Source organism: Dendropsophus ebraccatus, chromosome 6 (assembly GCF_027789765.1).
Source record: "Dendropsophus ebraccatus isolate aDenEbr1 chromosome 6, aDenEbr1.pat, whole genome shotgun sequence".
NCBI classification, from domain to species: Eukaryota; Metazoa; Chordata; class Amphibia; order Anura; family Hylidae; genus Dendropsophus; species Dendropsophus ebraccatus.
This window is the reverse complement of record NC_091459.1, coordinates 35,920,625-35,946,707: the sequence shown is the minus strand read 5'-3', so window position 1 is coordinate 35,946,707 and position 26,083 is coordinate 35,920,625.

The following is a 26,083-nucleotide window of genomic DNA, read 5'->3' as shown; positions in this document are numbered from 1 at the left end:
AGTTTTACGTTAAGTGAACATAGCCTAAATGTTTAGCAGTCTAGATTATTGCTAAATTAATTTACTGCATTATATAGCAGTAGAATAATCATAAGATATCACCTACAGAAAAATGATGGCCGTCTTTTGGAACTAAAATAAAAGCTGCAAATGATGTTCATGATTATTATTTCTATTACCTATAGACACCTAAGTCACGGCATTGACAGCCCACTCAGCCAATCACTAATTGCAATGATGTCCTGCCCCTTTCAGAAGAGTTGCGAGGAACTTAAAGAAGAATGTGAGTCCACAAGGAGTATAATACAGAAAAAAGCCAGTAACCACAGGCCAGTTGCTTTAACATCTGTAGGAGCAAATTTGAAAGGACCAGCATGGCTTTACTGCGGGCCGATCATCTCAGACTACTCTCATTGATTTCTTTGACTATATCACAAAATTTCTGGGTGAAGGTGGTGCCGTAGATACAGTATAATTTATCTGACCTTAAGCAAAACCTTTGATACAGTTTCTGATAAAAATCTGAAAAGTTTGTGAAAATTGGACTAAATCCCTGGATAGTACAGTGGATTTTTAGTTGGCTGAAGGATAGATATCAGAGGGTTGTTGTTAATAGTGTATATAGTAGTGGCCACAAGGTTCTGTTCTGGGTCCTGTTCTTTAAAATATGTTTATAAGTGACATAGGAGAAGGTTTGGTAGGTAAAATTTGTCTGTTTGCTAATGACACAAAAGTGTGCAATAGGGTTGATCTTCTTGGAGGTGTCTGTAATATGGACATATTTCAGCTTCACTAGATAAGGGGCCCAAACAATGGAAACTGCAGTTCTATGTTTCCAACCGTAAAATAATGCACTTGAGAAGAAAGAATCCTCTGTTCAAGTATTGTATTGGCAGCTGTCAAACTATTGTTTTGGCAGTTCTGAGTTACCAAAGAAGAGAAGGATTTAGGGTTAGTGATTTCTGCCCTAAAATCACCAGTGCAGCCAGACAGTATGGAAAGCTAATAATATGCTGGGCTTTATAGCTAGAGGTATACTGTGTCCAGTTCTGGACACCTCACCTACAAAAAGGTGTTGATAAAATAGAACAGTTACAAAGATGAATAGTGCGAAGCATAAAACATATCAAGAAAGACTTAAGGGTCTAAATCTAATCTGGAGTAAAGAAGGTAACGGGGGACATGATCGAAACATTTAAATATGGTAAAGGGCTAAATAATATTTAGGCTATGTTCACACTACGTATATGTCCGCCCGCATATTTTCGCAGCCAGACATATATGTGTTAAACTCCGGCCGGGGATTTACGCAAGTTGCGGCCGGCTACGTACGGACCGTGAACTTACGCCCGCAGTCTACTTACGCTTCCTGAGCGCCCTACGTACCGATCTGACAGCGGTCTTTTACTTGGAAATCTTTACCTAGCCCCGGACACCTCACAGAACCTTTTGGATCGGGAAAGAAAAGTGGAAAAATGAAGAAATCACCACTACATACGGGACCGCATGTTACGCTACGAGCGTAAGTTACGGCATTTTCGCCCTCGAACAATGGTCTGGTTCATTTTTTACGGCGCCGCGTGCGATCCTGGCGTAAGTTCGTACGTAGTGTGAACTGTGCAGCCGTACATCGTATACTTTCCATTGTACGCAAACTACCTAAATCTCCAGCCGCTTATTCACGGAACGCGCTACGTCCGGAGACTTACGTAGTGTGAACATAGCCTTAAGACGGAAGAAATGCTAATAAAAACCTGGGGGGACATAATCTGAAGTTAGTTGGGGAAATCTTCTATGTTTATATAAGTGAGGGACCAGATATTGAAACAGAGGCGCTCTGTAAGGCCCCGTTCACACCCCGGCCTGCGGAATACCGCCTGCTATCTCTTTCAATGAGAGGCCTTGCTCGCCTCTGTTCTCCACGCCTCTCCATTCAAAGAATTGACATGTCGATTCTTAGAGCACAGAAGCAGCGAGTCTGCAGACGGGGGTTCTGAGTGGTTTTTCATCGCCAATTCCGTAGTGTAAACCGGCTCTCAGTTACTGTTTTTTTTAAATGCTGTCCCAGCCATATTTAAAGTTTTTGTTTTGTATCTGGATAACCCCTTTACCGTTACTGATTCTTTTAAAAACTAAACACAGCTTAAATATATAAAACATGTAATAAATTCTTTTCTAAATTGAATATCTCCACCTTCTGTCTAGTCCCTTTAGCCATGTTTCTGTTTTGCCCCACTTTCCCTTTTCATCACTTGTCTAAGATGTAACAGCAGAATATTACGTAGGTAATGAGAAGGGGGACAACGCTCGGTTTGTGTACTTCAACAGGACACAAAATATCAGCAAAGACAATAAAAACAAGCATGAGCCATCTGGTAACCTGAAGGCATTTCAAGATTAGTAAAGGTTGGGAGGGCAGTTCCAGAATCCAAACAAGACCTATTGTTACTACCCGCCTTTCAATGATTAAAGGAGGAAGCTGTTACCTGGTATTACCTCAGTAACATATACAACACAAGCGTCAGCTAAAGAATGTGCGACTATTTTATGGAGGAACAGCTACAGCTTCATGGCTATATGGTTGTATAGTTATTTCACTCAGTAGATTTGATGTAGCTCTCATCTTATTTGTCAAGGTAAGGCATACCTTTAAGGATGAGGCCAGGGGTGTCTTCTGGTAGAAATGACAGTAAGATCAAGATCAAACAGTCTAGTCGTAAATGGATATACCCATTAAGGGAAATTTATCAAACATGCTGTAAATGAAACTGGCTCAATTGCCCCTAGCAACCAATCAGATTCCACCTTTAATTCCTCACAGACTCTTTGGAAAATGAAAAGTGGAATCTGATTGGTTGCTAGGGGCAACTGAGCCAGTTTCACTTTACACCATGTTTGATAAATCTCCCCCCATGTGTAATGAACTATTGGTTGACAAATTGTAGCTTCTGTAGAAATAGATTGTCTTTGTATGGAGAATTCTTGTATTTCAGGTATGAATTCGGAATTTCTGTATCTTATGTATTTTTTGTGGTATGTACTTTCATCTGATCAGTTTTCTGCTTCAACTGTAAAAAAAAGCATAAATTACAGTCAGCGGTAACTTCTTTTCCTTGAACCAATGACAGCACTGTTGGAGAGAAGGCCACCTTCTTCCCAGGACAGGAAACGGGATTCACATAAAGGCTGACAGAACTAGATTTAGATCCCAAGCAAGATGTAATGGTAGGTCTTTACCTGCCCGAAGCCCTGACAAACCTTGTAACCTGGGATGTTCTGCTAGCCTGAAATCAGAGAGGGCACTAACAGAAGAAATTACACTCCTGGCGGACTAGAACCTACCACATCCCACTTGCTCACTTGGTCGGAGGTTTGCCAAGGGAGGAAGTGTGAAGCTAACACGTGGAGAAGCACGTGAGGACCAGAATAGACCTGTATAACCTAGAGAAAAGAAGGGTAAGGGGGGAACATGATTGAAAGCTTTAAATAGGTTAAAGGACTAAATAAGGTTCGGGAGGAAAGTGTTTTTAATAAAAAACTGAACTCAAGAACAAGGAGACACAGTCTGAGATTAGTAAGGGGAAAAGTATGACAAAATAGAAAGAATAGTAGGTGCTTTGAACAAACTTCCAGCAGATGTGGTTGGTAAATCAACAATAACATAATGTAAACCAGCCTGGGATGAACATACAGGGCCGGCCTTAGGGTAGATGGCGCCCTGTGCAGAATACTCTTTTGGCGCCCCCCCCCCCCCCCCCCCCCCCCCGGCTGATTGTAGCCCATCCCAAGCCTATCTCTTGGAGACACGCACTGTATATACTGCTTACACGGACAGATACAGTCACATATACACATACAGACGCACGGGGGAGGTTCATCAAACATGGTGTAAAGTGAAACTGGCTCAGTTGCCCCTAGCAACCAATCAGATTCCACCTTTCATTCCTCACAGACTCTTTGGTTGCTAGGGACAACTGAGCCAGTTTCACTTTACACCATGTTTGATGAACCTCTCCCACAGTGTATATACTGCTTACACAGACACATACAGACGCACAGTATATATATCCTGCAAACACAGACACACATACAGTCACATATACACATACACACCACACATACCCACCACTGGGAGTTGTTGTTGTCCTACCACACAGCAGCATGCTGGGAGTTGTTGTCCTACCACACAGGGGCATGCTGGAAGATGTCCTACCACACAGGAGTATGCTGGGAGTTGTTGTCCCACCACAGAGAGCCACATAGGAGTATGCTGGGAGTTGTTGTCCCACCACACAGAGCCACATAAGGAGTATGCTGGGAGTTGTTGTCCTACCACACAGGGGCATGCTGGGAGATGTCCTACCACTCAGAGCCACACAGGAGTATGCTGGGAGTTGTTGTCCTACCACACAGGAGTATGCTGGGAGTTGTTGTCCTACCACACAGAGCTACATAAGAGTATTCTGGGAGTTGTTGTCCTACCACACAGAGCCACACAGGTTTATGGTGGGAGTTGTTGTCCTACCACACAGAGCCACATAGGAGTATGCTGGGAGTTGTTGTCCTACCACACAGAGCCACATAAGAGTATGCTGGGAGTTGTTGTCCTACCACACAGAGCCACATAGGAGTATGCTGGGAGTTATTGTCCTACCACACAGAGCCACATAGGAGTATGCTGGGAGTTGTTGTCCTACCACACAGAGCCACATAGGAGTATGCTGGGAGTTGTTGTCCTACCACACAGAGCCACACAGGAGTATGCTGGGAGTTGTTGTCCCACCACACAGAGCCACACAGGAGCATGCTGGGAGTTGTTGTCCTACCACACAGAGCCACACAGGGGCATGCTGGGAGATTTCCTACCACTCAGAGCCACACAGGAGTATGTTGGGAGTTGTTGTCCTACCACACATAGGCATGCTGGGAGATGTTCTACCACACAGAGCTACATATGAGTATTCTGGGAGTTGTTGTCCCACCACACAGAGCCACATAGGAGTATGCTGGGAGTTGTTGTCCTACCACACAGGAGTATGCTGGGAGTTGTTGTCCTACCACACAGAGCCACACAGGAGTATGCTGGGAGTTGTTGTCCCACCACACAGAGCCACATAGGAGTATGCTGGGAGTTGTTGTCCTACCACACAGGAGTATGCTGGGAGTTGTTGTCCTACCACACAGAGCCACACAGGAGTATGCTGGGAGTTGTTGTCCTACCACACAGAGCCACATAGGAGTATGCTGGGAGTTGTTGTCCTACCACACAGAGCCACATAGGAGTATGCTGGGAGTTGTTGTCCTACCACACAGAGCCACATAGGAGTATGCTGGGAGTTGTTGTCCTACCACACAGAGCCACATAGGAGTATGCTGGGAGTTGTTGTCCTACCACACAGAGCCACATAGGAGTATGCTGGGAGTTGTTGTCTCACCACAGAGAGCCACATAGGAGTATGCTGGGAGTTGTTGTCTCACCACAGAGAGCCACATAGGAGTATGCTGGGAGTTGTTGTCCTACCACACAGGGGCATGCTGGGAGATGTTGTCCTACCACACAGAGCACTAACACACACAGAGCACACACAAACTCCACTAACACACACAGACAGAGATAGATAGATATACTCACAGTCACACTGCAGTAGTAGTGGAGGATGTCTCTGCCCATGAGGAGAAGCAGGTAGAGCCGAGGATCACACTGCTGGTGTCTCCGTCGGGGGAGGGGGCAGGGTTATGGGCCTCTGTGAGCTGGGAGACGCTGTGGGGGGCGGGGGATGGGGGCCAGGCTGCAGTCACATGTCCGGGGAGAAGAGCTTCCTCGGCTGCTGTGCAGAGGCAGGGGACGGATATATGGCCTCAGGGATGCAGGTGGCGCCCCCTTCCTGCCGGGAGTGCACAGCGCCCTGTGCGGCTGCACTGCTCGCACACCCCTAAGGCCGGCCCTGTGAACATATATCTATCCTAAGATACTAAGAAAGTAATTAGTAAAAGTAGTTAAATAATATTAGGTGCACTATAGTCCTGCCCAGAGTGCTCCAGACTGCCTAATTTACATCCTCAGCGCCCCATGCACTATGGGGATATAACAGCAGGTAAGATACCTTAACCTCCTGTTAGTTCCCTTAAAGGCCAAAACCTGAGCTGATCCATAAGGGGTTTAGTGGATTAAATGAATTAATTGCTTTCTTTTAAGAACTTGTTAAAAAAAATTGTTTCCCGTAACGTCTGCTTATCATTTCTAAATGTGGACTAGTGGGTTTCAGTTTTGGCTTATAAAATATTTATAGGTAAGTGTAAACTAAATTATGCAATGAATATTTTAATTATGTCTCACTACACATGCCGCTGGGAGCGATGGTGTAGTAAATCTAGTTTTAACAACAATAACAGCGTAACTGTGAAGCGATTCTATGTATATCTGAGGTGCATAACTCTGCATACATGTAATACATGACATCTACCCTAAATATAGCCCAGCCATGACAAATCTCCCTAGTGGCACTTGTCAAGGGTATGTTATTCCAGGCTAGCACCCATGCGTGTGTCAAGCATAGGGTACACCTTGTGCACTCAATAAGCAGTCCAAGTCGTGAATAATTGCCGAAGCAAATGTTTGTCTAGCTTTCAAAGTCTTTGAAAAGACAAGCAGGAGGGAGGATGGCAGTTCTGGAACAGCTGCCAGGGCAGGGGAATCAGTTACATCACCTGAAACATATAAAAGGGTAATTTGTGGCAGTCTGACATTCATATCCGATAGTTGATAAACCTAGAATATTTTAACTAAAAAAAAAAAACACAAACACTTACACTGATCAGCCTTAATATTAAAACCATCTATGATATCAGCGAGTCACAGGTGGAGTCTTCTCTGGAGTTGTCCCTTCATTTCTCCATCTCATCTAGAATACCATGACTTCTATCTACGTCTCATCTATACAGAGTTTGATACCCGGACAACTTTGGCTCCTCACTTTTGCAGCAGATACACGTCATCCTAGTACCACACCTTGCACCATCTTTATTTAGGGCTGCCACCCTCTGAATGTAATACTGCCACACACTGCACCCTCCAAATGTAATGCCACCATACACTGCACCATCTGAATGTAATGCCACCATACACCGCACCCTCTGAATGTAATACTGCCATACACTGCACCCTCCAAATGTAATGCCACCATACACTGCACCCTCCAAATGTAATGCCACCATACACTGCACCATCTGAATGTAATGCCACCATACACCGCACCCTCTGAATGTAATACTGCCATACACTGCACCCTCCAAATGTAATGCCACCATACACTGCACCATCTGAATGTAATACCACCATACACTGCACCCTCTGAATGTAATACTGCCATACACTGCAACTTCAGAATGTAGTACTGCCACATTCTGCACCCTCTGAATGTAATACTGCCCCACACTGCACCCTCTGAATGTAATACTGCCCCACACTGCACCCGCCTAATGTAATTCTACCATACACTGCACCATCTGCTGCTTTATTCTACTATATATAAGTGAATTTACAGTAAATCTGTATATACACTACCGTTCAAAAGTTTGGGGTCACATTGAAATGTCCTTATTTTTGAAGGAAAAGCACTGTACTTTTCAATGAAGATAACTTTAAACTAGTCCTAACTTTAAACAAATACACTCTATACATTGCTAATGTGGTAAATGACCATTCTGGCTGCAAATGTCTGTTTTTTGGTGCAATATCTACATAGGTGTATAGAGGCCTATTTCCAGCAACTATCACTCCAGTGTTCTAATGGTACAGTGTGTTTGCTCATTGGCTCAGAAGGCTAATTGATGATTAGAAAACCCTTGTCCAATCATGTTCACACATCTGAAAACAGTTTAGCTCGTTACAGAAGCTACAAAACTGACCTTCCTTTGAGCAGATTGTGTTTCTGGAGCATTACATTTGTGGGGTCAATTAAACGCTCTAAATGGCCAGAAAAAGAGAACTTTCATCTGAAACTCGACAGTCTATTCTTGTTCTTAGAAATGAAGGCTATTCCATGCGAGAAATTGCTAAGAAATTGAAGATTTCCTACAACGGTGTGTACTACTCCCTTCAGAGGACAGCACAAACAGGCTCTAACCAGAGTAGAAAAAAAGTGGGAGGCCGCGTTGCACGACTAAGCAAGAAGATAAGCACATTAGAGTCTCTAGTTTGAGAAACAGACGCCTCACAGGTCCCCAACTGGCATCTTCATTAAATAGTACCCGCAAAACACCAGTGTCAACATCTACAGTGAAGAGGCGGCTGCGAGATTTTGGCCTTCAGGGCAGAGTGGCAAAGAAAAAGCCATATCTGAGACTGGCCAATAAAAGAAAAAGATTAAGATGGGCAAAAGAACACAGACATTGGACAGAGGAAGACTGGAAAAAAGTGTTGTGGACGGATGAATCCAAGTTTGAGGTGTTTGGATCACAAAGAAGAACGTTTGTGAGACGCAGAACAAATGAAAAGATGCTGGAAGAATGCCTGACGCCATCTGTTAAGCATGGTGGAGGTAATGTGATGGTCTGGGGTTGCTTTGGTGCTGGTAAGGTGGGAGATTTGTACAGGGTAAAAGGGATTCTGAATAAGGAAGGCTATCACTCTGCACCGCCATGCCATACCCAGTGGACAGCGCTTGATTGGAGCCAATTTCATCCTACAACAGGACAATGACCCTAAACACACCTCCAAATTGTGCAAGAACTATTTACAGCAGAAGCAGCAGCTGGTATTCTATCGGTAATGGAGTGGCCAGCGCAGTCACCAGATCTGAACCCCATTGAGCTGTTGTGGGAGCAGCTTGACCGTATGGTACGCCAGAAGTGCCCATCCAACCAATCCAACTTGTGGGAGCTGCTTCTAGAAGCGTGGGGTGCAATTTCTCCAGCTTTTCTTAAACAGATTAATAGCTAGAATGCCAAAGGTGTGCAATGCTGGAATTGCTGCAAAAGGTGGATTCTTTGACAAAAGCAAAGTGTGATGTAAAAACAATGTTATTTCAAATACAAATCATTATTTCTAACCTTGTCAATGTCTTGACTCTATTTTCTATTCATTTCACAACGTATTGTGGTGAATAAGTGTGACTTTTCATGGAAAACACAAAATTGTTTGGGTGACCCCAAACTTTTGAACGGTAGTGTATGTATGTGTATATATATATATATATATATATATATATATATATATATATAGTGGTGCCTTGGATTACGAGCATAATTCGTTCCGGAACCATACTTGCAATCCGAATCCGCTCTTAAACCAAAGCAAAGTTTCCAATAAGAAATCACTGATATTCAGACAATTGATTCCACAACCCCAAAATATTGATTTTTTAAAATTCTGATTAACATGTAGAACAGGTGAAAAAACAATGAGAAACAGCTAAATTTGTGATATTATAGGTTACTGTACAGTATAGCGATCAGCATGTGGAGTGTAATGTATAGTAACTGCATAAATGTGAAAAAATAGCAGCAGTTTGAAGATACAGGATGGAGCTGCAGATCCCCATTATGCAGTAGCATAGTACAACAGGCTAGAATAGAGAAGCAGGGCTGCTGTCAGAGGTCTGTGTGGTCACATGACAGCAGTGGGGAAGCGGTGTGTGTTCAGCATGGACCAGGGAGTGAGAATCACAAAGTTGTGCAGGAGAACAGTGACAGAAAATTTATATACAGCTGTTTGAATGGCTGAGTGTAAGTGCAGGCACACTATAGCAGGAATGAAGAGGATGGGAAACACAAGGGCTGACAGAGACTGCAGGGAGTATGAACGAATGAGCAGGGCATGTGTGGGCACATAAATGCAGCACTATCTGTCTGGGGAGAGAGGGGTTACAGCTATAAAGAGATTACCTCTACAACCCTGTCCCCTGATGCAAGCCCCAGTCTGAAGTGGATCTGCTATGATTTGGAAGGTGAGGGAGACTTCCTGGGTCAGATTACAGGGCTGTAGTCTACCCTGTGCAGGCCATGACCCGCTCCCACCCAGTACAGGGAGCTCTTAAACCAAGTTATAATTTAGAAAAACTATGAGCTCTTCCTGCTCTTAATACAAATTACTCTTAAACCAAGATACCACTATATATATATATATATATATATATATATATATATATCAAAAAGGATCGCCCACAGCACTCCAGGTAAGTTGAAAAATCAAGTGTTTTTTATTCCATAGTGGTGCAGCACAGCATACAAGTCAAAGTGCGACGTTTCAACGACCTTCCGTCGTCTTGAAAAAGACGACGGAAGGTCGTTGAAACGTCGCACTTTGACTTGTATGCTGTGCTGCACCACTATGGAATAAAAAACACTTGATTTTTCAACTTACCTGGAGTGCTGTGGGCGATCCTTTTTGATATATTGTGGAGGTCTTGGTCAAGACTACCTGCGGGCACCCTCCTACAACAAGTTGTGCTGCTCTTACTAAACTCATATTATATATATATATATATATATATATATATATATATATATATTTATTTCTAATTGTTAATACTGTTTCGACTTGCAATACAACTGTACTAAGTACTAATGTTATGGGTTCATGATATGAATGCATTCTGCTGCAGCTTTGTAGTCATGAGAGTCCACAGAGATACTTGTTATGGGACAGTTTAAAATTCTTGAGCTGGCACTGAGCCAGTCTTTTAAAACTTAAAAGGCATTGCAAGGAAAGCAATCACATTAAAGGGGAACGGCATGTTTCTGTCTATGGTATTTCCACATGTACATTTCACTTTCAGTAGTAAAAATCGGAAACTATTTTTAAATACATAAAATGCCTGGGCACTTTCTATTTTAGTTTTGCATAAAAGTTTGGCAAAGATTGAAAATACTTGACATACATTGATATTTCTTTTAGTTATTATAATCACAATTCCTTGTAAATTCAAAATGGATTAAAAAAGTGAACTGGAAATGGGCAAACAGCAGATTCTGTATATAATACAGTTTGTTTATATATGAGAACCAAAAACATCAATGCCAGTACTTATGGAACTATTGGGGAGATTAATCAAACATGGTGTAATGTGAAACTGGCCCAGTTGCCCCTAGCAACCAATCCGATTCCACTTTTCATTCCTCACAGACTCTTTGGAAAATGAAAGGTGGAATCTGATTAGTTGCTAGGGGCGACTGAGCCAGTTTCACTTTACACCATGTTTGATAAATCTCCCCCATAGAGTAGAAGGTGAGGGAACAAGTTTAGAGAATGTTATACGCATGCCTGGAGAGCTGAATCTTTTGGGCATGCTTGAAGCTGCGAATGTTGGAAATGTTTCTAACAGTAGGTAGAACAGTCCAGAGAACTGGTGCAGCACGAGAGAAGACTTGGAGGTGGGATTGAGAGATTCTGATTATGGAAGAGGTTAGTGTAAGATCATTAGCATTTAGTTTTTAATATAATATATGTCTTAAAAGCTTACTCCCCTCACTTACCAACTTGGAGGGTATTATAGAGCCTTGGGTGCCCATGACATTGTCCCGGATTCACTGCTTGCCCTTTAGTTAAATATTGAGACAACGCACAAGACCTGACTGTTTTAGAGATGCTTTAACCCAATCATCTAACCATGACAATTTGACCATTGTCAAAGTTGGCCATATACTTGCGTATGCCCTTTTTTTTAGTTTCTAACAAAATAAATTGAGAAACTGACTATTCACTTGCTGCCTTATATATCCCACCCGCAGACAGGTATCATAGTAACAAGAGAACATTATCAGTGCTTTTAATGTTATGGTTAATCAATAATATTAACATTTACATACTCAACAACTAATAGCAATCTTCCTTGTACTGGCAGCAATAGCTGAATCTGTTTATAATGCAATAAAATGAACTCCACAAAGATTCATATCATCACTTCCTCCCCCACAAAAGAACTTAAAGGGGTCTTGTCACCCTGGCTGCCGGGGTGAAGCCCGCCCAGCCCCCCGGTGGAGCCCCTTATGCTTACCCCTTCCTTGAAGTCCTGGTCCCGGACCCTGTCCTGCCGCCGATCCCCGTCAGAATCTATGCGCGCGCTCACCAGAGACGAGTCCAGCGCCCATAGAGAATGACTGCTCCAGTCAGTCTCTTTGGGCGTTGGACTCATCTCTAGTAAGCAAGCACGGCTTCGGCGTGGATTTTTTGGCGGCGGGACAGGGTCCAGGACCAGGACTTCGAGGAAGGGGTAAGTATAAGGGGCTCCGCCTGGAGGTCAGATGAGCTTCACCCCAGCAGCCAGGGGTGACAGGCTTCCTTTAAAGCTATAGTATGGGGGTATTCATAAGGCCAAATACCCATATGTTGTAAAGTGCCAAAGATTCAACTCTGGTTTCAGTTCCTATTTCCCTCCTCCCATACACCTGTGTATGATACCCCACATAGGCAACAGGTGTGATGATAGAAGTCTTTGTTGTAGAACTGTTTTAGACATTTGGTGTACTAATAATAGTTTTGTCAAGATACCTTCATGAACTATTATCAGAAAGCAAATAGTAAAAATGCTCTGCATAGGTCCCTCCCAATATGTACTCAGTATCTACTATTACTTTTGTCCTACGAAAGAGATAACTAAGTGGCAAGCAACAGAATTCATACTGTGAGGACTAGAGAATTTAGGCTTGGACTTGCCCACCAGGGGTTCCCAGCTACAGTGGGCCCATGGGCCAGAACCAACACCATGCAGACCTGAGCAAACTACCAGGAGCGATTACCTACAGGTAGATACTTTCTACAAGGTGGGGCTAAAAAACAGGGTGTTTGTCTACAAGGGGATGCCTACTACATGCAGGATACTATTTTGAGGGGGACCTACAGGGGATGCCTGAGTTAGGAAATACTATCCACTGGGGTCTTTCCTACAGTTAGAAGCCTAGATGAGGGATACTACCAACTGGGGAGCTAACTACCAGGGGTATTACCTTTTTATATTATGGCCATTTATTAAAGGAACACCTCGAGAGTTTTATAAGTGTAAAAGAGTCTTATAGTTTCTCACTGGTTCTTTAATGGTGGGCCCCCAGGATCAGTTCCGCCGGTGGGCCCTAGGTACCCGAATCTAGGAAAATTTGTTTATTTTCATTGCATGTTATTTTAGCGGACTCTTATCCCATTATCGTGCTTGGATTTTAATGTTGTACCATCAAATAAATTCCCAAAACAAGCTGTTTTGTTTAGGAAGAGTCTGATTAGTTATGGTTACATAACGATCACTGAAGAACCCACGAAACAGCCCTTAGTAGTTGCTAACAAGATTTATCAAAATGTTTAATGATCAATGTCCACATAAACCAAACAATGATGTTTTATTAATATCTATTATTATCTCTTGTTGATGCCTTAATTAATCAATTAAGTGCATTTATTAAGTTGCTAGGTGTGGTAAGTATTAATATGGATTCAATTGTGTATGTCAGATGGCCAGATTCACACTATGTAAAAACAACGTCCATACCTCATAACAAGGGCCGTGATTTCCACGGAACTTACGTAGTGCTGCAGGCTGAAGGGATCCCGGCCGGAGTGTATACACATAGTATACGCTCCGACAAAGATCCCTAGTGGCACCGTAGAAAACTGACATGTCAGTTTTCTGCGGCCGCTATTCAGTGAATAGTGGCCGCAGAAAACCCTGACAGTGCACACTATGAGCGAGCGGCTCCGGCCGCTTGCTCTATTGTGTGCTGTGGGGAGTTCTGATGCGGGTGAGCACGGATGCGCCCGCATCAGAACTCTGCAGCGCTGCAGTACCGGCCGCCCTGTTCCATGGCCCGGCCAGGTCACAGAACGGCTGGTCTCATACATAGTGTGAATATAGCCTAATACTGTATTTCTATTAATACATAGCATAAGCCTTTATTATGGTGTTTGTAGCAAGTAGGTTTTGTATTTTCACTGTAAAATTTTACATAAATAATTATTATTTTATATTTTACTTTTTTACCGAAACAAATGTTCACAGGAAAAAGTCAATTATGCTTCATTACTTCTCCGCAGGCATTTACATTGTCTATAGGGTAACCCTTACAGCTGGGGAAAAAGAGAGGATTGAAATTAATCTTCTGTCTACATGAAGATCATCAACTTGGAGTTATACTTTCTATATGCTTTATTTTCTAAGCTTTAGGCTTATCTGAAACATAAAGGCACAAAGGTATGTCAGGAACCACAACTGAGGATCTGTTCAGAAATTTGTCAAAACCAAAACAACACTTTGATTTTGTCTAACAAAACCACACTGCCTTATGTGACACTAAGGCATTCCTGCCCTTTTTTTCTGTAAGAAGCAACATACAATATTCTGTAGCATGGTGCTAAAGACTTATAGAAGAATTCTCATGACATACCCCCCCCCCCCCCCCCCCAAGAAAGGCAGGGGGTGCGGGAATGCAATAAACAAAGTATACTTACCTATCTTTGTGCTTTGTAGCGCCTCCTCTGGCTCCAGATGACAAACCTCCGATCTCCTGCAGCTCTTCCAGCTGAGATATCATGTACCCAGCTGAATGATTGCCTGCTCAGCCAATCAGTGACTGGGATGGGACACTGCTCCAGTCACAGACTGGCTGAGCCGGCAAGCACTCACTCGGACCTCAATGTTGCAGCTGGAAGAGCCAGGTGCGTGACGTGTGGTTTCCAGCAGAAAATGACCACTGCTGGCCATCTGCAGGACCTAGGAGCGACGCTATGAAGGCAAGAGGACTGGTAAGTATACCTTGTTTATTAGGTTCCCACATCCCCCTGCCGGCCTTGCTTTTTTAAAAAATTTCCATTAAAGCTGGCTATATACACAGAACTTTGGCCACAATATGGTGAAAGTCCTAGGGGGAAAAGATTGCCTGAATTTTACTGATCAGGCCATACACTGTTTCTTTTCATTGTGCATGCCTAATTACATTTTCAGCAGAATTAAAGATGAATTCCGCCCAAAGTATAAGTTTCATATGTTACTGCCCCTGGTGAAAACATAACAAACAGCCTATTCTTACCTTTCCGCACTAGGGAACCCTAGAATAGGCTGTTTGTTATGTTCTCACCACGGACAGCAACATATGAAAAGTTTACTTTGGGCGAAAACCCCTTTAAGTCTGTTATCGGCCATCAGCAATGATTGTTGGGGTGTAATTTACAGAAGTTGGTCAGCAGAAATGGCTTTTTGCGACTATTTTTTGACTATTTTTTTCACAAATATATGAATATTTTGTTAAATTAGTCCTATTCAGCTGGCTAGAAAACAGACAAATAGTCTGGAAAAGTCGCATGTTTTCGACTTAATAGCAAATATTCCCCTATATCTCTTGTAATTTACCCACTAAATTATATATTGGATGGAGGGATGTTAATAGTAAAGGTGACCATTAGGAATGAGCGAACCTGCTGGAAGTCCATGTTCACACAAACTCGAATGATCAGTATTTAAATCCCTCTGCCTTTAGAAGGTGGATGCAGCCCCAGGACTGCCTAAAAAATATGGTTACAGACATACTGTAGGCTGTATCCATATTTTCCAGGCAATTCTCGGGCTGCATCCACCTTCTCCAGGCAGAGGGACTAAAATGCCGAACTTTCAGTAGGTTTGCTCATCTCTAGTGACCTTACATCTCTAATATATCTCTCCTCATCTCGCTACACATGAATCTCCATCACAGAGGGTAAAGGCCCTATTACACGGAACGATTATTGGCCGATATTGGGCGTTACGGCCGATAATTGTCCCATGTATTAGAAGGCAACGATCAGCCGACATGGACAATGTCGGTTGATTGTTGCTCTCGTTGTCTGCCGTCGCTGCTACACTGAGTCTAAAATGCATTGTTGTTAAAACCATAAATAACATAAGAAGATTGACAATAAAAATGCCATGGGAGGGTGAAGAAACCTGTCATGATGAACATCTAAGGGGACAGGGATGAAAAGGCGTAAATGGCATTTTTAGGCGCAGATGGGACAGATCGGCATAAAAATATTCGCAAATAGTATTTTTGCGTATATTTTTTTTGCATCTGCCCCATCTGCGCCACCTTCGCCAGTGGGGCGGAGAGGGGTCGTTGGGGGGGGGGCTGTCAGCACGCATTTATCATTTTTCCGGCAGAAAAAAGATACTGAAACCTATGCCAGCTCTGAACTGGCGTAGGTTTCAAAATTTTTGCATGGACGGGCTCCGTGCTATCGGGATTTATGTAGAGGCAATGCGTCTCTACATAAATCCCCTGAGCTGCGGAGACAATTGTAAGCCCAGCGTAAAAAATGCTGGGTTTCATAAATGTCCCCCCTAGTGTGGATATAGTGAGAGCCTTGGTTCTACAAGGTGCTACAAGAAAGCCATAATAACCTAAAGAATTCACAAAGGCCCTATGGTAGTAAATCTGTCTATACACATTTAAATGTCCTAATGATTTTTGGCAGGATCCATTAATGATCTAATGTGTATGGGCGCATGGGCTGATCTAAGGGGAATACAAGAAATTTTCATTGTAGATGGAAACTCTAAAAATTTCAATGTTTCAATATTATTTTTATTCAATTGTTTTAAAAAAATTTATAGAATGAATGGACCTGTGGCTCTAAAAGGACCATCTACTGTACCAGGCAGCCTTCCGGGTATGCCACTGTATTTGTCAGTAGATAATTAACCTTTCTTTGTTGTTTGCTTCCTTTGCTGGATTCAACTTGTCTGCAGTGTAAACCTAAAAACTAAACACCGCTGTTGTTCCTAAGCAGATCTTTCAACAAGAAGTCTACCTAGACGGCTACTTTGCAGCTCTAATTACACTCACACCTATCGGAAAAATCTACCTGAGAATAATCACCTCTCCAGCAGAAAATACAATGAGAAGTCTCTTAGGTCATGTTGCCAAAGTCTTATGGCTCTACAAACACTTTCCTCTCACGTGAACAAGGTTTCAAATATTTTTTAAGACTTCAACTAGCATAAATATATCAATGGCCTTATAGGCAACAATGTTTTTTATTCAATTGCAGAGATATATAAGTGTAAAGGCATAGAGGGAATTTACTAAAATTATGCTGTGTTTACACGGAACAATTATCGTTCGAATTTGCACGATAACGATCGAATTCGAACGACAATCGTATGTGTAAACGCAGCGAACGATCAAACGACAAGCGAGAAATCGTTCATTTTGATCTTACAACATGTTCTTAAATCGTCGTTCGCAAAAAAATTCGCAGATCATTCCGTGTAAACAGTCGTTTACCGTTTTAACCTATGTGCGAGATAGGCTTAAGCGATCGCAAAACGATTTTTCTGTATGATATATCATTCCGTTTAAACGCTGATCGTTATAAAAAAAAATCGTTACTTCGAAATCGTTAATCGTATGATCGGGCAAATTATTGTTCCGTGTAAATGCAGCATTAGACACACTGGTCCATATTTATCTAAAACAAAAAGATATCGAAATTGCGGGGAAAGCTATGCATTATTACAGCAATTTATGCAATTATAGCACAAATGCACCATTTTTGAGCTGTTTTCAGAAAATTGCTGCAAAAATGGAATGGCATAGTGACGTTACCACAAAAACCTCCTACAATATGAAGACAAATCCTAAAGGGCACAGCCGTCAGCTATCATGTAGCCCTGAGATCATATCTAAATTAACTATTTGAGCAGTCAATTTAATTGATCACCCCGATTTCCATTGGGAAATTTACTGTTTACAAATGTAGATTTTCTAAAAGTTCCATTTAATCCGAAAGATGAACTGTTTACATTTTAGAGGCATTTATCAATACACTACTTATGAAAAGTCACACATTTTTGTCCAAAGCCCTGGTTGGTCTACGTCTGGCTTGCCAAGTGGGGGGGGGGGCAATATTGAGCAAGGAGAGCCATGCCCTCCCCGGACGCATGATTTATTATAAATTAGGTAAAATCTACTGTATCCATGTTTTCTAGACAGTCCTCCGGTTGCATACATCTTCTCCAGCCATTGGGAGTGAAATGCCATGTTGGGAGTTCACAAACCTGAACTTCCTGTAAGTTCATTCATCTCTACTGCCAGCTTTAGGCAATGTTGGTGCAGATCTGTGCAACTTATTATCACTTATGTGAACACTGACCCCAGCTACACCTCATTTGCCTGATTGGTTAAGATAACCTCATAGTGTGAAAAGCTGTGCTAAAGGCAGTTAATAAAGGGGTGCAGCCACCTTAAGGAAATTTTGTCAATATCAAAGTTACCCCCCCCCTTTACTTTTACACCTTTATAAAAGGATAAAATCCAGCCATTAGTATATGTTTTGTAAATGACCATCTAAACAAAGTTTCAATTCAGTTAATCCTTCAATTGTAATTTTATCGTATTCAAAAAGCCATATGAAACGACCAGTTCCAAAATCATTGTTCGGTAATTGATTTCCATCCAATGAACCAATAATCTCAGGGAGTCACAATTTTTTTTGTTTTCTGCTGTCTTGTGAGTAAGGTACATAATCCCATGCCTCGCTATTGATCCGCAGCCAGAGACTGAGTGTCTCCACTCACATAATAGGGAGCCAAGTTGAAAAGTATCATGAAGAATGTTTTTTCATAAGGTAATGACCAAGGTGCATCTTTATGGGAAGCGCCAACCCCCCTCCGTGAATGACAATGGGTTAAAATAACGAATCCCTTTAATTGCATCACAGTTTTAGAATGCAAACATGAGGCTATTACCCCAGAGGTACCACTCACTGTTTTACACTTTCTTCCATCTTGATTTGCATCATAATACAATTATTGGTGTCACCTGGTGCGGTGTTTGTTTACTGTAAATGAGTCCGAGGCAGGAAAAGTGACTGGTACTTAATGTCTGTATTCACAACAACCTGATGCATTATTTTGCAAAATGTCACCATGCACCGTGTGTATTGTACACATGGATGGAAAGTAGGTAGTGGTAATGAAGGGGCAGTCTTACCGATGTATATTGGAATGTATATTATATCGTGCATTCTGAAAAGAGAAAAAAGGGCAGGTTGTCATTTTTAGTTGAGCGGTGGCTGACGGGCGATATGCCGCCTTGTTTTTTATAACATGTTGTAGTGAATACCATGAATAGGATTGGATAATAGAAATATCAGATGTTATCTATATATCATTTAGACCAGGTTGGGTTTTCGATGTGCAAATCGGTATATGGTAGGTAGAAATTGACCGATATATTTTGTATGTTTTCAGTATATCAACATGGGGGGGGGGGGGGGGGAATTTATCAAGAGATCTGCGCCTATTTTTAGGGGAATAATTGGATTTTTCACCCATTTTTGGTCTAAGTTCTATTTATGAACCAGTATTCGACAGGTGAATATTTTTTAGATGCAACTTTTTAAAATCTGCCTGTTTGGAGTATTCACTCAAAACTTTGCGTAATTGGGATTAGCGCCCAATTTATCATTTGCGACTTTTTAAAAACTCGCCCAAACAGGTGCAAGCTTACATCTGGACGGTACCAGGTTCGTCTTTTTCTGGCCAGTTTCTACAACTATAACCACTGTTATTGTGTATGGTCAAATGGGCAAAATGATCATTCAATGGTTGTTCAACCATCAACCTACTTTTCTCTAATGTGTAGGGCCACCTTCATATAAAATTTTAGGAATATTCTGTTTCCGGTAAGATCAGACTGTACTGTATGTGTATACATAATTGTATAATTTAATCAGGTTTAACAGATGTGGATTGCTTAACAGTATCCAACCCCCAAGAGAGAGATGTGTCTATGTTATTAAGGTGAGGTGTGACATCTCAATTATTCACTTTGCTTTAATTAGTTGTCTCAATATTCTACAGACCACGTGCAAACATTTATCTTTTTTTAACACTTAGAGTTGCAAAAGTGTTCGACAATAAATCGCCTTTAAAACACAGTGACATAGTAACATTTAACTGTTTTTTTTATGTGTATGTACGTTTTACATGTTTTTTATTTACTTTACTAACAACTTTGTCATTTTTGTTGTATTTTACAGAGGTTAAATGCCATTCTTGTATTATTACTATGGCTTCTATTGGTCATCATTACTTATAAGAATACAATTATTATTTTAATGCTCCCCGCCATTAAAAAAAAAAAAGTATTACGATTAATTATTAAGTAGGAATAATAACACAATGACTATAGCCTTAATAGAAATTTTACATGAACCTATCTGGTGCTGAACTTCAGACAGTGTTCAAATAAATAAAAAAAAAGTATAAATTGTTAAAAATAACCAACGTAATGGCCAATGCATGATACACTGATCTATATAATTCACTATCATTCCGGTGAAACAGAACCAGAGTAGAAAATATCGGTTTCTTATCTAAGCTGCATGTTTCATTGTTGCCAAAACATATATTTCTATACCGAAAAATGTCGGCATATCACTGTTTATATAAAACACCTCTTTCTACATTTTTGTGAGTATTTGCATTGTATGTTTGTCTATGTTTTAGTTACCGGACTGCAGCTGATAATATTGCTCTACCTGCAATTTTCTACAAATATTATACATATAGTTTCTCAAATATGTTAGTCATTGCGCCAAAGTGGTAATCATGTATTTAAATAGTATAATATTATTTTATAAACTAACAGTTACGAGTTTGACTACTGAAATCAAAAAGGACAAATTATGATATGTTTTAGCGATATAAAATATAAGTAGTAAACAACTTAATATGGTTCACTTATTTACTTATTATTAAATGAAATATTTTTTAGTATATATCATTTACTAATTTGTCCGTTTTTATCCTGGTTTATTTTTTTTTTGAATGTTCGGTTTATGGTTGATGGGATATACTATTAAAATCTATGTGTCTGTCGTTCATTGTGAAGATATCATTCCAATAGACATATATTTAATATAGTATAATGATATCAGTTTTAATTTTTGCAGCTTTTGCAAGTTTACATCTTTGCAAGTTTACTGTAAAATCTTAATAGATTTTTTTTAAATTAAGTAGTCTTTTTTTCTCACATGTACTGTGCACAAAGTTCTTAATTCGCCTTTTAGCTTAGGTTTATACACAGTAAAATAAAAACAAAATACGACCATATAATAGAGAGAAAAAGGTCAGTTTTCCTTATAAAATAACGTTATATTAAAGTCTAAAGTAAAACGTCATTACAATGTACAATGTGTGCACGGGTAGCTGCTATTTTCATAGGCTTTAATGTAGCTCATTATTAGATGAAAAAAAATAGTTTTTAGACATATTTTATAGCCGTGTTTTACTGTGTGTATGCTTAGTATCATGTTGAAGCATTAAGAATTCATTTGCTAAACTACATCATATGTTCAATATTTGCTTTTGTTTCTGTGTCTTGAAATTATATATATATATATATATATATATATATATATATATTTATATTAGATCCACTCTCAATTACTTTTATGTATAAAAAAAAATAAAAATATATCATTATGCAAAGTACATTAATAACCCACAGACAGTAAAAAGGTCTGAGAGCCTATAGAAAATTGATAAAGAAGGACTTGTATCAAGATAGAAAGTGTTCTATATCATCTACAGTATATCTGAGCACCAAATAAAATAATTAGCAGGTGAATGACATGTGGAAAAGGTTGGAAATAGATATTGTAATAAGTTTAAAAACTAGTGTTTAATGCCGACTTTGATTTTTAAGGCTTCCAGTTCCAACCCAAACAGTAGAGATGGTTCACAATGACACATGGGTGCAAAGTGGGAAGATTTATAAATGACCCCCAGGGAGTCTCAGTTGTGTCAAGTGACTGCTTATTTGTGGGAATCCGTGTTAATTGAATGTTCCAAATTAGTAACATCACACCCTTGAAAAGAACATAATGGTTTAACATATTGTTGCACTGATTTACCATAAATCAATGTTGGTTTAATTAAGTCAGGTTCAAAATCAATATATTTCTGCCAGAGCTTGAAGAGTTTAATGAACCGGCTATTATTACACAAAACACAACTACCCATGATTCATTCTATCTATCTATCTATCTTAGGCCCCGTTTTCCACTGTGTTCCACATGTTCATTCTTCAGCGCGGACAGGGCAGGAGCGCGCGCCTCCCATAGACTCCCATTATGAGTGGGAGGCTAACGGCATTCCGCAGCGGACAATTCCGTCGCGGAATTCCGCTACCTTTCCTCAGTTGGAACCGGGCCTTACTGTTTATCTATCTGTCCTCTATCTATCTATCTATCTATCTATCTATCTATCTCTATTCTATCTATCTCTATACTATCTATCTCCTATCTATCTATTTATCTATCTATCTATCTTACTGTTTATCTATCTGTCCTCTATCTATTATCTATCTATCTATCTTCTATCTATCTCTATTCTATCTATCTCTATACTATCTATCTCCTATCTATCTATCTCTCTATCTATCTATCTATCTATCTATCTATCTATCTATCTATTATCTATCTATCTATCTATCTATCTATCTATCTATCTTCTATCTATCTATCTATCTATCTATCTATCTATCTATCTCTATACTATCTATCTTCTATCTATTTAATATATATCATCTATTTATCTATCTATTATCTATCTATTTATCTCTTATCTATCTATCTATCTATCTATTATCTATCTCCTATCTATCTATTATCTATCTCCTATCTATCTATCTATCTATCTATCTCCTATCTTTCTATCTATCTATCTATCTATCTATCTATCTATCTATCTAATCTATCTATCTATCTATCTATCTATCTATCTATCTATCTATCTATCTAATATCTATCATCTATTTATCTATGTATTATCTATCTATCTCCTATCTATCTATCTATCTATCTATCTATCTATCTATCATTTATCTATCTCCTATCTATCTATCTATCTATCTATCTATTATCTATCTATCTATCTATCTATCTCCTATCTATCTATCTATCTATCTATCTATCTCCTATCTATCTATCTATCTATCTATCTATCTTACTGTCTATCTATCTGCCCTCTATCTATCTAATATCTATCTAATCTAATATATATAATCTATTTATCTATCTGTTATCTATCTATTATCTATCTATCTATCTATCTATCTATCTATCTATCTCCTATCTATCTATCTATCTATCTATCTATCTATCTATCTATCTATTATCTATCTATCTATCTATCTATCTATCTATCTCCTATCTATCTATCTATCTATCTATCTATATTATCTTATCTTATTTTATATACTGTTTAAAATTATAAATTTATATCACAAAAAAGGTTCTTGTCTAGTTCCTTTTCAAGGACTTGGCAATCTCTATTTTACGAGCAAAATATTTTAGCTTGACACATCATTTACTCATCATATACTGTATGTGTATCTGTAAACCAGCTTTGTTTTATTAGTGGTCCTGATGATTTCAGGAGACAAAATCTAGTTTTTGTGTTACATTAGTAGACATAATCAGCATATTTATCAATGCTTCCCTGCCACTTTTACAGCAACACTTTTAGGCTCGGTTCACACTGCGTTTTTTTTTTTTTTTTTGCAGTCTGCCCATTTACGGAAGACAAAAAACAAATGCAATTGTTAACAAAATAACCATTTAAAAACTGATCCATTAAATGGACAGCAAAAACGCAGTGTGATCCCAACCTTACTTGGACAAAAGTGACAGTGAGCTATGCCAGGTACTACTTAGCTCAGTAGCCGCATCATATTCCAGTAAAATGTGGATAAAAGAAGCATTTTTGTTTGTCTGCACTTTGCCATAGAAATCAATGTTTGGCTATGTTCACACAATGTTTTTTCAGCTCTGTTTAAAATGACATCCGTTATTTTGAGTCTAAAATAACGGGCATCATTTAGCTGCCTCCCCTGCAATGACGGCTGCTGGTACATTATTATAATTTGGGGTTACTAATTGGACGTTGGGTGCGGCTTAATTTAAAAGTCCATTGAATTTAATACTAAAAGCGAAGAAAGAACGATGAGAAAAGAAAAACTGTGCACAACTAATAAAAAACGTCCGCTGTTTGTTAAAGACGTCCCAAAATAATGATCATGATCATTATTTTGACATCCGCTGTAAAAACGTCCATTATTCAATGCATTGTGTGTATTGGACGTCCAGCTTTCCATTGACTGCAATGCATTGCCATTGCAGTCAGTTAAATCGCGGTAAAAAATGATGTTATTTTAAATTGCAAAAACGGACGCCTTTTCTCTATTTTTGACGTTGTGTGAACATAGCCTATTTGTGTATCTTTCTAGGTATAAAAACCTTTACGATAACATAAACACAAAATGCAACACCGTTTCATCTCAAGTCTTTACCTCCTTCAGAACCTAAAGAATACCGGGCCGTGACCTCTCCATCTAGTTCAGTACTACAAGTCTCAGTACTGACTTATTATTTTGTCTCCTTCAGTTGATTAGAGAATCGGCAGCCATGGTTTTGTGGGTGTTGTTGTTATGCATTAACCGGATAGCCACAAGTTGTTACCTCTCCTGAAACAGTGAGAACTACTATCAATGTATTGTAATATCCAGGTTCATTATGTTGTAAGCAATCACATAACAAAAGAGCCGCTGACACCACCGGCGACTGGGACTCCAATTCATTAATGAGAATCACTTTTAACCCCTACCTTTCTGGGAGACAGTGACTTTCCCAATAGACGGATAATAAAGGGATTCCTCGCCAGCTGCTTTTGCTGGGAAACAGTTACACATAAATTAATTAGCAAGGCATTTACTTCTCCCCGAAGAGAAACCTAATATTATCACCGGAGGTGTCATGTACGCGAGAGAAAAGCTCTTCCGGCATGTTGTGAATTGTGGGGAAGGTGTCAAAGTACCCGACAGTACAGATGATGCTGCCAGTGTTTAAGGTAATTATACCATGTGCATCTGATCGCCGGGATCAGTGTCTGCCCCATGAATATTGGATAAAGTAGAGTTTGGATGGTGTGAGGTACTGGCAATGATAGGTTTGCTATTGAATTACTTTGCTCCTTCATGTTAGACATAAGGGAGAGGATCAGGTGTGTGGATCAGCCGGTTGAAAAGAACTGGGATGATGTTGCCTGGTTGAAATGTGCCCGGTTTGAACTTCAGGTCAAGTAACCTGATACCTCCAGACATGGAAGAGAATGACAGAAATGAGAAATTGATGGGAGCGTTGTCTATCATGTTCTTCAAAACTCGCATTATTAAATTGCCGCCTACTCTGCACTTTGATAGCTGGATTTATGTTGAGCGATCTATTACAATATAGCAGTGTGTGCTCCTGGGCCATAGCCATTGCCCATCCTCTGAAGGTGAAAGGTCAGCTCATTATCTTATTCACACAACAGGCTTCTGTCCCATGTATTAATCACGCAGGTCTCAAAAGGCTGTGACTCACATGACTTTTACTGAAGCTCCATATCAGGTGATGAAAAGACCACTGATCATAGGGTGTCAGCACTTGGGAATTTCTCTTCGACCATGCAGATTGTATCATGGAGGTTGAATGAAATGTGTTATATACAAAATATATATATATATATATATATATATGCATTTTATAAAATGGGATAGAGAGTATAAAACATTGTGAAATCTGCTTGACTATATAGCTTTCTCTGTAATATTCATATCATGCAGATTCATCAAGTAAAAGATGAAGTTGAAGATGAGCAAACTTTTCAAAAGTTCAGTTTGTCTGGTTTGCAGAACTTTGAAGAACAGTTCAGGTTCGGCCAACCTGAACCTTAAATGAACTGCACTAAAACGGCTAAACGATTGCGGGTGTTTAGCTGTTTTAGTGCAGTTCAACAAGTTCTCTCACCAATACTTACCTGTCCACACTCCCCTGATGTCCTCTTTTCCGGTCTTTGGTGTCCTCCACAGCCACCTCCAGCCCCTTCAGTCAATCACTGAATGAGATGGGACAGCGCTTGGCTGAACGGTCCGGAGATGTTGGAAACCCATAGGAGGACACTGGTGGAGCGTGGACAGGTGAGCATACCTTTTTTTAAAAATGTGTATTAAACTGTGCATCCGCCATCCTTATGAACTTATTAAAAACTTTTCAAAAGGTTTGTAAAAAAACCTTGGT